The sequence below is a fragment of the Triticum urartu genome, chromosome 5, assembly GCF_003073215.2.
Source record: "Triticum urartu cultivar G1812 chromosome 5, Tu2.1, whole genome shotgun sequence".
Classification (NCBI taxonomy): Eukaryota; Viridiplantae; Streptophyta; class Magnoliopsida; order Poales; family Poaceae; genus Triticum; species Triticum urartu.
In genome coordinates this window covers 51469441-51483670 of record NC_053026.1, presented here as the reverse complement: position 1 = coordinate 51483670, position 14230 = coordinate 51469441, and the positions used below count along the sequence as shown (strand labels likewise).

The 14230-nt window shown below is 44.1% G+C and overlaps 1 long non-coding RNA gene across 2 annotated transcripts; it reads right to left on the bottom strand.

The window, feature by feature from the left end:
- Positions 1 to 8455: 8455 nt before the first annotated feature.
- LOC125507837 lies at positions 8456 to 13475 on the bottom strand. 2 transcript variants are annotated; one of them, XR_007283062.1, is made up of 5 exons: positions 13057 to 13475; positions 11453 to 12980; positions 10252 to 10328; positions 9926 to 10098; positions 8456 to 9467 (listed from the first exon to the last, which is right to left on the bottom strand). It is a non-coding gene; the product is annotated as an uncharacterized LOC125507837 (long non-coding RNA). The 2 variants fall into 2 exon arrangements; XR_007283061.1 differs by having other exon boundaries at positions 8456 to 10098; positions 13057 to 13474.
- Between the last annotated feature and the right edge of the window lie 755 nt (positions 13476 to 14230).

Sequence of the window (14230 nt, the reverse complement as noted above, 5' to 3'; positions counted from 1 at the left end):
GAATTGCCACCTTATGACGCAGTGGATGGAATTGAAAGTCAAGGCGGCTGTTGGCTCTGTTGCACCTCCTGAACCTAGCGCAACTTTTCACTACCAGCTAATTCCAGAAGGATATGCTAGGGTGATGGTGGATGAAATCACAGAAGGATTTGAGGACCTCCAGTTTGACCACCCTACGAGTGACGGGGAGACTCGGCTGGGTTCTTGTCTGAAGACTCCATGCCTATGGCGGAAGGAGCTCATCAACCTTCCGAACTGGACGCCTCCGCCTCCGCCTCCTCCTCCGGCAAGTCAGGGCACTCCGCCTCCTCCACCGCCTCCTCCTCCGGCGAGTGATCAGGGCACCCAGCCTCCTTCTCTGACATGTGGCGGCACTCCGCCTCCTTCTCCGCCTGCGCCGGCACTCCCGAGCAGCCACCAGCCTCCTCCTTCTTCGGCGCGTGACGGCACTCCGCCTGCGCCGGCGCGCCCGAGAAGCCACCAGCCTCCTCCTTCTCCGCCTCTCCAACAAGGGCGGAAGACACCCGCCGCCACCCCGGCTGCTCCGGTGCATCGTAGTCCTTCTCCTCCACCTCATAAGCAAGCACGAAAGAAGACAGCCGCAGCCGCTCCGTCTGCTCCGGCGTCTAGCAGTACAGCCAGAGGCGGGAGGCAATACAGATTCGGTTCACCTCTCAAGCCTCTAGAGAAGTTACCATACGAGAGGACAGTGGAAGAAAACGCGAAGATCATGGAAAAAGAAGTGAAGGATTTCTTTGAAGGGGTGAAAGCAAAGAGACATCCACCTCCGGAGGAGAAGGTAGACCGGGTGAAAGCAAAGCGCACTATCGATGCCCCGAGGAAACCACCAAAGTCTCCGCTGAAAAACAACTATGAGCGCATTACTGCAAAGGTATATATCGAAGCGGAGCGGTCGGGAAATACTATCAGTGATCGAAGGTTAGCAGAACGACGAGTTGGGAAAAAATTGCCCCGCTCGGCGAACAAGCGGACCAATCATGCCCCCCGCTCAAAGTGTCTAGCAATATCGTCGCTAATGATCCGGGGATGGTGCCTGGTTATAGCAATCTTGAAGATTACCTGCCCGACGATGTGCACTATGATTTCTTGGAGGTGGAAGAACACCAATACCATTACGGGAAGCCTCTTGCCAAAGATGAAAAATCTCTAACAATGATGATGCGAAGATTCCATGATTGGTACATGAAAACCTGCAGAGAGTCTGGGGGGACGAATACTTTGTATCTGAGAGTTAAAGAGGAGCACGACCTCGTTAGAATTGATTTGTTGACTGTTCCATTTGAGGAGTTCTTCCAGTGGTTCAATCAAAATGCCCTTGATAAATTAACGATCACTTGCTACTGTCTGTAAGTACTACTTCTGTCATTAAGTCTCTATATATAGCTCAGCTCTTTCATTGCATGTATATATGATTATCCTCACTATATTATGCAGATTGAAGATCGTCGAGTGCAGAAAAGCAGAAATGTATGATATTGGGTTCATTAACACAAATCTCATATATCAATTTGAGGTTGAAAATAACACCGATGATGCTGAGGCCAACTTTCTCAAATCATTGATAATAAATCAAAACAAAGATAAAATACTCTTTCCTTACAACTTCGAGTGAGTGTTACTGTCTTGTGCATATTCGGTTTCCCTTATTACTTGAGCGAGGTTATAGTAATGTAATTGATGAGTTATGCATGCGTGCGCAGCTTCCACTATATTCTCCTGGAGATTAAGCTTGAGCAGGGACTAGTAACCGTCTTAGACTCGAGACGAAAATCTCCCGAGACCTATGCGAACATGACTAAAATGCTCAAGAAGTAAGTTCAATCGATCATTATCGCACCATATCGGCAACTTTTTGTTCATTTCCTGATATCAAGTAATTGTTTTCTTTGTCTCGCAGGGTTTGGAAAGTATTCACCGCACAAGCTCCGGGACTGCCGGGGGAGCTACGATGGACATACCCGAAAGTAAGTAGTACTAGCTAGCTAGTTCCGCGCATCTCGATCCCGTTGATTCTAGCTAGTTTCATCAATGCCATTTATAATACTTCATTATCATTTTGATTGACCTCTATTTTTCGTAAAGTGCTTGTGGCAGGAACAAGGGAATGATTACTGTGGATACTACATGTGCGAGTTCATCTACAACGCGACTTGCAAAGATAAGCGGGGCTACTCTAAAAGACAATTTGATGTGCGTAAGCAATAATATTCACAATTTCATTTTATTACACCATCATTTCTGTTGAGTTTCATTCACATATATGTATTAACCCCCTTCTTCAAATTAGACGTGGGAGATGCGAAATGAACTCCTACCAGAAGATCGCATGAAAGCAATTCAAGAGGAATTAGCGAGATTCTTTCTTGACCACGTCATCAATAAAGCCGGAGAATACCATGTAGACTTGATTTTAGATGCTAGGGGATTGTAACAGATCTTACATATTGTATATGTATGTAGCCAGTAGCGTCAGATAGATAATACGAAAACTTGTTGTTCGACCAATCTCTCGGAGAAGGAGAGTCGATCACTTCTCTCGGTATGCATGACGAACTTCTGTACTTAGTGGTTTCCTTCATTTTCTTACTAGCTAGCGTTTCGAGGGCCTCTCTATACGTATAGTACGTAGCGTCGACCAAGCACGGAGATAAGAGAGGACACTTCTCTCTATTAATTAATTAGCTACCTAACACAATATATGAAACACCTTAATTAACCATACAAAACCCCCAAATGCACCCCCCTTTCAGAAAAAAAAACAAAAACCTTAGCCCCTGAACAGCTGATGCGTGGATGCCTATTGGCCCCGGTTGGTGCCACCAACCGGGACTAAAGGCCCTCCTGCCTGGGCTCGCCACAACGGCCACGTGGAGGCCCATCTGTCCCGGTTCGTATAAGAACCGGGACTAAAGGCCAAGGGCATTAGTAACGACCCTTTAGTCCCGGTTCCGCAACCGGGACGGATGGGCCTTATGAACCGGGACAAATGGCTCTTTTTCTACTAGTGGAAGGAGAGATACATGCAATCAGGAAGAGATACTTTCCTTTTTTCGGAGGGTTAAAAATAGAATTATGTGAAACTGAAAGAAATATACCTTACATTATAAAATTTTATCAAAAAATAAATACACATTATATAAAGCAACGGAGGAGTATTACATACAATGTAATGAGTTATGATCGAAATAACTTCTGCGGGGGAATGAATTAATGTTGTGTTTTGCAGTTCCCAATTTGATAGTATCGTGTGTTTCTCGGTTGGATCTAATGAACTTGTATTCCTCATCTGATAAAGTCTGTTTCTGTTGGGCGCATTTGCATATGGTTCACGAGCCTGACCCGTGTGTGATACATGTAACAAAAATATACTCCTCCGTTCCTTAATATATAAGGTTTATCTTTTTAGGCACAGTGACCAAGGCACAGAACTGAGGAGCATTTTGGACGAAAATACCCTAAACAATTAGTTAGTTTACAGATTAATTAGTGGCAACTAAATAACAACGACCTAATAAAAGGCAATTAAATCTCGCTACACCAGAATAAAATCAATCCGTGTGATAGGAGAGAAGGAGAAATGTGAGTGCATGCAATTAGAGAGAGAGAGAGATTCTTTTTAACTACCTTTCTATTGGGACTACGCAGTACTTTTTATCTAAGGCAGGTAATGGATGGTGGAAGGGCACACCTTATATAAAGAAATGGAGGGAGTATTTGTTAAACAACATGTCTATCTCTATCTCTTTCTCTATTTCTACTACTTACAAAAGCGCCAGTTGTGTGAATCCTACAAATTCTTCCCACTCATAGATAAAAACCGACTCACCAGATCCAGCGAATGATGTATCACATCAAAACACCATTGTTAGAAATTAAATAGTTTCATTATGAATTGAATGCCTAAATTAGAAAACAAATAAATTAGGAATTGAATGCCTCGATTAGGAAACACCATTATTAGAAATAAAAAATCAATTATGAATTGAATGCCTTAATTAGGAAACAAATAACCTAGAAGAACCTTGTCCTGCAAGAATCTTATCGAAATCCGTGAGCACTACAGGGTCTGGGGCTGCACGAAGCAGGACTCCCTGGTCGAACTCGCCTTGGCCATCATCTACCCCTACACGAAAAGATGAAGCAGGATGCCCAGAGAACAAGTCACGTATCCTGGCACAAGGCCTGGATGCGGCAACTAGATGAACCTCACCTCAGATTTGCGGCCAAGAGCGTGTACACATACTACGAGATGCACATGCGGATCGTTGACATTAGGAAGTGCCTCGTTACCCAAATCGACGTGTCCGGATCGAGCCACAAGCAGAGCAAGCGTCACAAGAAGTAGATGATGATCAGATGATCGTTTTTGCTAGTTAATCATGCATGTAATATATACTTTATTTTATTGGTGTGTGTGAAAATGTCATGTGTGTAGTAGCCACCTATGTAATTATGCATGTAATAGTTTACTTTGGTGTGTGCAAATGCCATGGTTGTAATAGCCACCTATGTAAGTGGATGTTTAATTTGGTTATGCAAGCATGTCCTTATAAGCGTGTGTGTGGTGAAGAATAACTATTCCTCACCCAGGGTGACGAATAGCGTGACCCATATATATATATATTATATTAGTAGAGTGCCCGTGCGTTGCCATGGGCTCTTGAAAAAGTTTGCAGGAGTTACATGTTAAATTCCACACGTACAAACAATATAACAGAAACATAATTATTTAATAACTGAAGTTTATTTTTGCAATGTAAATTGATAACATAAGAAAAATTAAAGACATGTCCATATAACAAACTGAGCGATGTTTCAACTAAACATCTATTACAAAACTATTAATATCTAGATAATGCGCTTAAGAAATTCTTTCACAATATCCGATAAGTTTCCTTTAGCTTTATCCCCACGATGTTTTAGCAAGTATAACAAAAACTGCTTCCTCAATTTATACCCATCCCGCACAAACGCATACATGTAGTTAGTATGAAAATTTCATGCCGAAGGTCTTAAAACATGTAACGGACAATACTCACCGCGCAAATCGGCTTGACCAAATTTTCACCGTTCCACCAGAGCATAAAATGAAAAACAAAATAGCCAGACAAATTCTTGTAAAACTTTAAATTAACAATGTAAAGAATATAGTAATAACAAAAGTAAATGTTTTTGTTATGAATTCATTATCCATCTATACTCGTTGGAATACCGGACAGAAATAAGCGTTGCCATTTAGATAGATCATAATTCAAACCAGGCAGCTTTATTTCGAGTGCTTCTTTGAAATCCCTTGCAAAACTTTTTAATTTCAGTGCATGCCTCAATTTTTTCTCCTCTAACGATTGTGATGTTTGAATAGGATCCATAATATATAGATGACGTGCCTCTTTATCGATGACGTACAAAATGTATAGGCCGATGGATGCATAGGGAAGATAAATCTACAAGTGGAGGTATTAGAAACAACAATAAACCATGATAACAATGGACAAAATACTTTAATTACCTTGTTGCACGATGAGATGTCGTTGTCCATCCCAGGCCAGCTATCAAATAATGTTGCCAACCTCTGGATAGTTTCCTTCTCGCAAAACTTCTGACCTCGTGTTGACTCTAGCATCATGGACTAAGTACAAAAAAAAATTGTTTCAACATGTTGATAGTAATGACACATAGAATGAAGAGTTAAGATAATTTACACAAAATCGTAGATCCACGTAGTGCACAGGAGGGTCTGTGAACAATACTCCCTCGTCACATGACAGCATACGCACGGCTGTGTTGAAGCAGTCATTGTCCATGGTCTGCTCCATGTTAAGTATGCACTGAAGTTTCTTAAGACTTAAGCCCATTGGATCGGGTGTCGAGCTCCAGACCCATACCTTCCTATAAATTGGATGATAAGAAGAATAATATTATAAATCCGCACATTAAATATTGATACATGATACTTACTCCAAACACCCGACATCATCAATAGACATGATGTAGTTGCAGAGGCCGACAAGTAATTCACGTTGGTCCGTGGGTATGATAGTGATTGGGGCAAGACGTTTATCTTTGACTACGTCAGATGGATTCTCCAGGATCTCGATATCAGAATTAGCTAAAATTTCTTCATCATGAGGCCCGTGCGTTGCTACGGGCAAAATCCGAATAACCATGAGTCGTCACCGAATAATAGAAATAAGAACAGATTGATCAGATTATTCTTTTTATTTAAAAATACACGTTAAGCATGGTGGCATCCAGTTTTCATCATACAACGGCAAATACGAACTCTCTTCCACTCAGCGTGTAGGTGGGACAACCTGCAGGTGCCCACTTCCTGCCACATATGTCCACTTATTTAAGTGGGATTAAGTGGGCTGTCCACATACTGTATGTGGTATTATGTGGGCTGCCACATACCCACATAATTCATGAAACATGAAAATACAAAACTTGAGATGTAAGACAACTTAACACAAAGGCACGTAAGTCTAGATTGAAGTAAAGAACATGTCCACATATGATACAACACAAACTACAATCTTCAGCAGTACAAGACTGGAGGTTAACACAGACGGCAAACATTTCCTCAGATTATAAACTATACATGAACGAGCAGGCTAGTACACATGAATCAGCAAGATTGTTTGTTCATATCTTCAGGATTTTTAAATGCCAATCTGTCCATTTCTTCAGGCTTACTTGCTTCTTCAACTCAGCTGACTAAAAGCTAACAAAAAAAGAACATGAATAAGCACTCTGAGTCAGAATTCGAAACTTGGCAAATTTTAGAAGTACAATACGGAGTATGAGCTGAGTTAAATAAAAGTACATTACAAAGATGCCATTTTTTACACAATTAGAGAACACAAGGATGCATTCAGTAAATCATAGGAGAAAAGAACTTAAGGAAATTTCGGTAACACTTGTAAACTTGTTTTGTTATCTTCTGCACATCATTCAGGTCCTACTGGAAGGTGTGCGTGATACTTCTATGCAAAAGAAACAACACTGTGTAGTACATGATCCGGATTTGAGAAGGTTAAATGACTGAATTATTTTTTGATTCAGGCCAAAAAATAATACACTACGTAGTACATGTACGCACAACAGAATAGATGATTCAAGCCAAAAAAGCATAAGAAATTTACCATTGTGTCTAATCAAGCTATATATACATACCTTGATCTTCTTCCTCTGGCATGCATAAAATTGGATACATAAATAAGAAAGCCCTCCTGACAAATCTGATCAGTCGAGTCTTTCAGTTACTCTTTGCAGACTCTGCACAAATATGCACTCTGCTCCATCAGTACAACCAATAAGTCGTTGTAAACCTGTGGCCGGTGCCCTTGTTATAAATGCATTCTGTTTCCATCTTCCATCGGCCCAGCATGCTAATGCATAGCTCAAAAGATGAAACCCTGGAGAGGGATATGATGCCAAAGCACCGTCATCGTCCGATCACACAAATCTAGAGTTTCCTCCGAAGCGGCATAAATTGCGGCTGAGAATACCTCGGCGATGCCCATAGGAAGGAAACGACACTCGAAAGCTTCGCCATCACCGGCTCTGGAAACTCCGGAGACAAGCTTTCGCCCAGATCAACCTCTCGAGCTCCGCACAACATGCACCAGCAAGTCCAAGGTCGAGCCACCATGGCCAAATCCGTCCGGATCTAACCACCTGCTCACCAGGGCACCGCGCTGGCCACCCCGCTACCTCACCACGCACCGCCGAAGCACACGCACACACGCAGCCGCCCACACATCCACCTATCCAGGACGCCGCCGAGGAGCACACCAGCCGGAACCGCGCAACACAGATACACCCAGCCCCTCCCCCCTTCTTGATTAGCCCACCAACGAGCCCTCGTGGACAGATGTGGTCCAATCAAGCCCTCCCTCCAACTCCTCGGTAGGCTGCTGCCCAGCCATCCCTCTACCGCCGGACTACCACGCCAGCGCTCCCCATGTTGTTGTTGAACTTGTAACCATACGATTTGTATTGCCTGACAGATGAATATTTACCAGATAAACACGTTAAGAAGATAAGCCGCTCTTCATTCCTATAAGCCCTTAGTAGACCATCAGATCCTTCTTTTTGCACATGCACGCCATATTATTGCAGAGATGGTGGGGGAAGCAAAGAAGTTATGCCTCTCTGTACATGCATTGCGAGGAGCCCCCAACAAGTATTGAACTCTTGATATGAATCCTTGTCGGGAGGGGCAAGCAAGGATGATAAATCATCTAGAGTAACATGAAAAGGTTAAGTGATGTTGCTGCACCTCAAGTGTTCTTAGGAATCCTCGTGGTTCCTCTTGATTATGCATCTTCATGAACAAAAAAAAATCTTGAGCTCTTCGTTCCTATAAAATTTCAGTAACAAGATAAATTTTAACACAAGAAAACTGAGTATCTTGACAAAAAATAGTAAAAGTCAAATTTCACTAAAACGAGATATTTTATTAGCTCTAGAAAAATTGAGTGCAAGGGTAAATTTTAGTATCCTGAGAAAAGTTTTAGTATGAATATGAAACAAAATTAGTCCTAAATAAAGAAAGTTAATGACAAGGTACATCACGTAATAATCCACACTGAAGGTATACAACAAGAAACATGCATTTTATGTCATGATTCAGCAGTAATAAAGAAGTGAAAACTACCCATGTTTATCACCATTTGTAACACTATTTAGTTTATGCAGGAAAAGAATGTACCTTTGCAATCTTATTTTCGTCTATCCTAAACATGATAATATATCACAAGCCATCAAGGCTGGACATCTTTGGTTGCCGGCCCGAATCTCTAGGAAAAATCTGAATGTGGTCAATGCAATCCGAACCTCCGGCGAACCAAAGGAGTAAGAATGTAGTGATTCACATAGCATCCCACCAGCCCAGCGCACAAAATTATGAACATATTTTGGCACCATACCGAGTCCTGATTTTTGGCATTTAACTGCAATCAAGACCAACTAAGAAAATCAGCATCCTAAATGATTTTTAGTAAAAATGGAGTAGCATTTCACCACAACAGTGTAGACATTTGAGGACCCTCGCCCCCACCCAAGATCAAAATCTAATGCCAACTCCAGTAAATCTGACAAATAAAACCCAACCCAACTCCTACTAATAAATTCCCCGCACATGCACAGATCTTAAACCCCAAATCCGCACAAACTTGACCGAGATTGCTTGGGGTGCGTAGGGATTCAGTAAGAGAGGGGGTGGGGGGGGGGGGGGGCTCATGGATGAAACTGGAGAAATTTCTGTGCTTGAAGATGCAAACTCCAGCAAGCACCAAACCATGAAGGCCGTGTCCAACGCGTCACTCCACCAGACCGCTGCTTCCGTCGATGGGCTGTCCACCATCTCGTACGTCTTGAGCACAAACAACACTGGCCCGCCGCCTCCTCCAGCTCCAATGCACCACCACGACGCCTTCGACCTGCAGCAATAAGGGCAAGTACAATAGTCTAGATAGTATCTATCTGTAGCGGCTCTCCATATCATCTCTAGATATCGATATAGACAACTTGTACAATGGGCTGTCTTTCTAGCTGTCTATAACATTCGAAATTAGAAGAACTTCACAAAGTAGTTACTTATTATTCCAATATGCAGAATCAACAAGCAAGTAACTTGCAGAGACTCCTGCGACCATGCACAATGCTAGGTTCATTTCACGCGGTGGCTACAAAGAGGAAAATTTGCAAAATCAATCAAGACATGAAAATCTGAATAGAAACGGAGCAAAGAATGGATCGATCCCAATTCCTAGCAGGCAAATGCATCGCAAGCTGAGGTGACGTGATTTCGCCCATCCTTTGAATAAATTGCTAGCCAGTTTGAGACGCTGGGCATGGATCCAAGATAAATGTAGCGGATTTGATAGCGAACTCTGACCTCATCATGCTCGGATTGTTGCTGCCCAAGCACCGCCGCCGCCGCTTGTCACAGCCTTTGCCCTCGAGGATTGCCGGCGCCGGTGACATCCAGAAGCTCCTCATCGACGACCACGTCAGGCTCGAACCGCCTTTCCTCAGCCACCGACAGACGCGGCCCATGTCACCTTACCACTGATGAAAAAGGCCCACAAATAGCCAGCCGACACAAAGCAGACGACCAGGTCAATTGATTCCTGAATCGCCCCTGAGCGATTTTTCCCCAGGGAGCTTAGTGATATAGGATATATGTATGGAGAGATTTTAAACAAAGTGACATTAGTATACCTCTTCTGATTCTTCTTCTTGGAGGAGTAATTATCTGTCATCATAACTTTCACTATCACTAACCATCTCAGGCAATTCTGCACAAAGAAAAACAAGATCAATTCATTTGATTTTTTTGACAAAACCATCAAAACAAAATGATAATGATGCATTTGTCTGAGTTGTCTGCCGGCTACAAAGGAAAGCATCGGTGCAAAGCACCGATTGGGCTAATGAAAGCTGAAAATGTTCATACAACAACTAATAAGCACTTAAATATCATTTGCTGATTCAATACACCATATATGCATGGTTATGCAAATCAAAATTGAAAGATGAACTGTTGAAAACGTGAAAAAACATGCATGGTGGTGCTGTAAGAGTGAATACTTATTTATGAGATAAATCGACACACTGTTCAAATTTCTGTCATAATCACACACACATGAAAAACCACTTGCTAATTAGAGGGCTACCCCTAGAAACAGTGGCACAGGAATGTGTATCGATTCAAGATAGTGCATTATATCTCTAAATACTTCAAGTTGTCTACCAAACAGATGCAACGGGGCTAACCCCCCCACCCACCACCACCACCACCACCACCATCCCCACCCAAGCCGCCACCTAGACCATCCCTCTATACACCCCTCCCTCTTTCTATGGCGCAGGCAAACCTCGCTAGCGATGCGACGACATGTGGCAGACCTGGCTGACAACATACATTAGAAAACATACTGCTCATCGACAACATCTGTAGTCCGGAAAACTATGGAACAGTGCAATATTCAGCTGTAAGCTAGCTTATCATCTCTCAACAGTACCTACCAGGAATATTATTTCCATCCGGGTCGAGAGAGTTTTCCTTTTATAACAAACCCTGGTGCTTGTGGATCAGCTTTCACAACAACTCTCTAGATTCTGGAGCCTCATCATCTTTCGCCCTCGTTGCTAACCTCATCCCTATCTAAGATCACTTACAGTGAGGACTGTTCCACTGCCACCATAGACGGCCCTCCCATGCATCCGCCAGAAATGTTTGGCAAGTTAATGCAACCATTAGAGAATGAAATCAATTAGAAATAAGAAGTACAGAACATTGCAATCTATTCACTCGGTACGTGAGCGTAACTGAAGACTGATAAATTGGAAGGCAAGGAATCCGTTTGCCTTTCGTCATCAAAGTTACGAGGAAACGAAAAATCTGTACCATGTCACATACCACATGGAAATCTTTCAACCGTCAGTACAGGAAGACCCTGATACAGAGCCACCGAGATTCAAAATAGTTCTGTCAGTTCCGCTGTACGCCGTAACCACCTGCAGCATACACGGTTGTTCTATACTCGATGTACTGGACTACTGGCGAACACCAACACCACTGAAACTCTTTGGCGCGGATTCCAACTGACGAATGACCGGCTCATCTGGACACAGAGGCAAAACGTTGTGTCCCAATATACATAGTTATATATTGTGGGCTCAGTTGTCCATCTCATTTATGTTGAAATGTCTAATGTAACATTACTTTTTAGCATGATAATTATAAAACGGCATTGCATTACATATAAACTACCAATGAGATGTACCAGAACAATTGTCGCGAACCATAACAGAGAACTGTTACTACATACTCATATTCCGCGAGCATAATTTTCTTTATCTCTTCATACATCATCCCACATTCCCACTACAAACACACCAGAATTGATCTGAGCAAGGGTAAACCATTGAGCATTGTAGCAGGCCAACAACATGGTTTAAACTATCTCGATAATAGTATTCATAGGTAGACAGAGGTTTGCAAATATACTCACAAACTTCGATGGAACTACCTTCAGGATTCCAACAATTATAGTTGATGTATTTTTTTTGTGGGGAGTTGCTCTCAAAATTGTTCTGTATGAAGCGCTAGTTCAATTCTGAACAACAGCTAATTACAAATTAAAGACTTGCTCCATTAACTCACTTGACAAAGTTGGGTAGTTTATTTACACAAAAGCTCTGTTCACTACATAATTATCACGCAGGTTGAAGTGGGTTATTTGCCTGTGATTTAATAATAAGCATATAAAAGCATCATGTGATCTTATCAGTTTTGAGAAGCAAACCTTGGCACCGTGGCACCGCCAACTCTTCATCTAACATTGTATAAACTCTCTCCATGTATGACGAGTAAAATAGACCGAGTTGAAAGATGAGAAATCACCTGCAGTTGCATAATAAGAACAGATGTGTCAGTAATTAAAGCGCCTCCGTGGTAATGGGATGAACAAGGTAGAGGCTGAGCCGTTCGTGCTGCTGCACCCTGCCACTACTTTGGATGAATATAGTAGCAGCGGGCAGTGAGTCCATCGCCACTCTCAGACCAGCTACGCCATGCTCTTGCACCGCCGCCGTCACGTCGATCGTAAGCACCCGGTGTCGACCGTTTGAAGAGAGAGGACCAGAGATGGCACAACCTAGCTCGCTTGATCTGTCACGCTGCTGCAGCCGCTGCCCGAGCACCCTTGCATCTCGTCCTCCACGGCAGCCAACATAATCCCCCCTTGATATTCTTGGGTTTACTCTTCGTTTTGCTGCTCGTGATGATACACATGTGCCTGCTTGTCTTATTCCTCTTCGTGGTCTTCCAGAATCCTGATCTAGCAGAACATAGCAATCATCTTCTTCTTCTTTGGCTATCGTCCCTTGAACAGCAGCCAGCAGATCTTCTTCGATCATCATCAAGAACACACCACGTTGCCTTCCTACCAAGAAGAAAAATATGTACGAGAACTTTGCAGCAAGAAAAATATGAACGAGAACTTTGCAGCAAGAACACACCACGTTGCCTTCCTTCTCTGCATCCTTCATCATCTCCTTCTTCCGAGAAGACAAGCACCCATCCTGGAGATCTCCGCCGCAGAGGAATTTGCGCAGCCACCGCGCGTCACCCGCTGCCTGATGTACGTCCTCCTCGCTGAATAGCCGGCCGACGCAGAAGCAGAGGAAGCATTAAGGCCCGAGGCCGAAGTAGGCCATGAAGCCCGTCGCAGTGTTGGAGAGGACCGGCGGCGGCGGCGGCGCACGAAACCCTAGTGCGTACGAGGGCTTCAGGGAGAGGAGCGGCTCACGCTCGAAGAAGAGGTCGGTTCGGTGGAGCAGTAGGGGCGGTGGCAGAGCGGGATATGGGGCGGCGGTGGCAGAGCGGGATATGGGGGGAGGAGGGAAAGAGAGAAAGGCCCCAGCAGGAGGGATGGATCGAGAGGAGCGTGCGTCGAGCGGATCGAGAGGAGCGTAGGTTTTTTTCGCTGGTTAATTTTCGCCGATTTGTTTTTGGTGGTTTATTTTCGATGGTGTCAGATAATTGCGACGGGAGGTTGGGAGTGTGCCGCACTCGATCGCGGGGTTTTCTTCGGTTTTTCGCGGCTGAGCGGGAGGTGGGAGTAAGTACCAAAGAAGTACAAAAAAAAGACCATAATAGGTGGGACGAAAATAAAATTCGAAACGCAGACTACCAACTGAGATATTAGGAGTAGAGATATATAGGACAACACTATTCTAATCCCAGGATTAGAATAGTTATTTGGATCACGTCACGCCTATATAGGGCGCGGAGGAGTTGTTCCTGAACTCGAACACATACTTCAGAAGAAAAAAGCCACCCAACCACGTTGCACCAAAACCGATCCCCGACCAATCCCCCACCTCCCGACCCCGGCTAACCCCCGTCCCCGCCTACTAGACAAGCGCACCGCGCCGCCGCCCCAAACATCCGCCGCCATAGGCCTCACGCGCCACCGCCGATCGAGGATCCCGCGCGCACCACCGGTCATGGATCCTGCGTGCCGCCACCAGGCTCTGGATCGCCCTCGTTGTTCCCAGCACCACCGTGCGCTGCCGGATCCCCGGAATCCCGCGCGCCGCCGAGACCCAACATTCCCGCTCGTCGCCGCCGCCGGGGCCAATCCTGTCACCATGCGTCGGCTCGCGGCCTGCCAGATCTCCAAGATGCCGC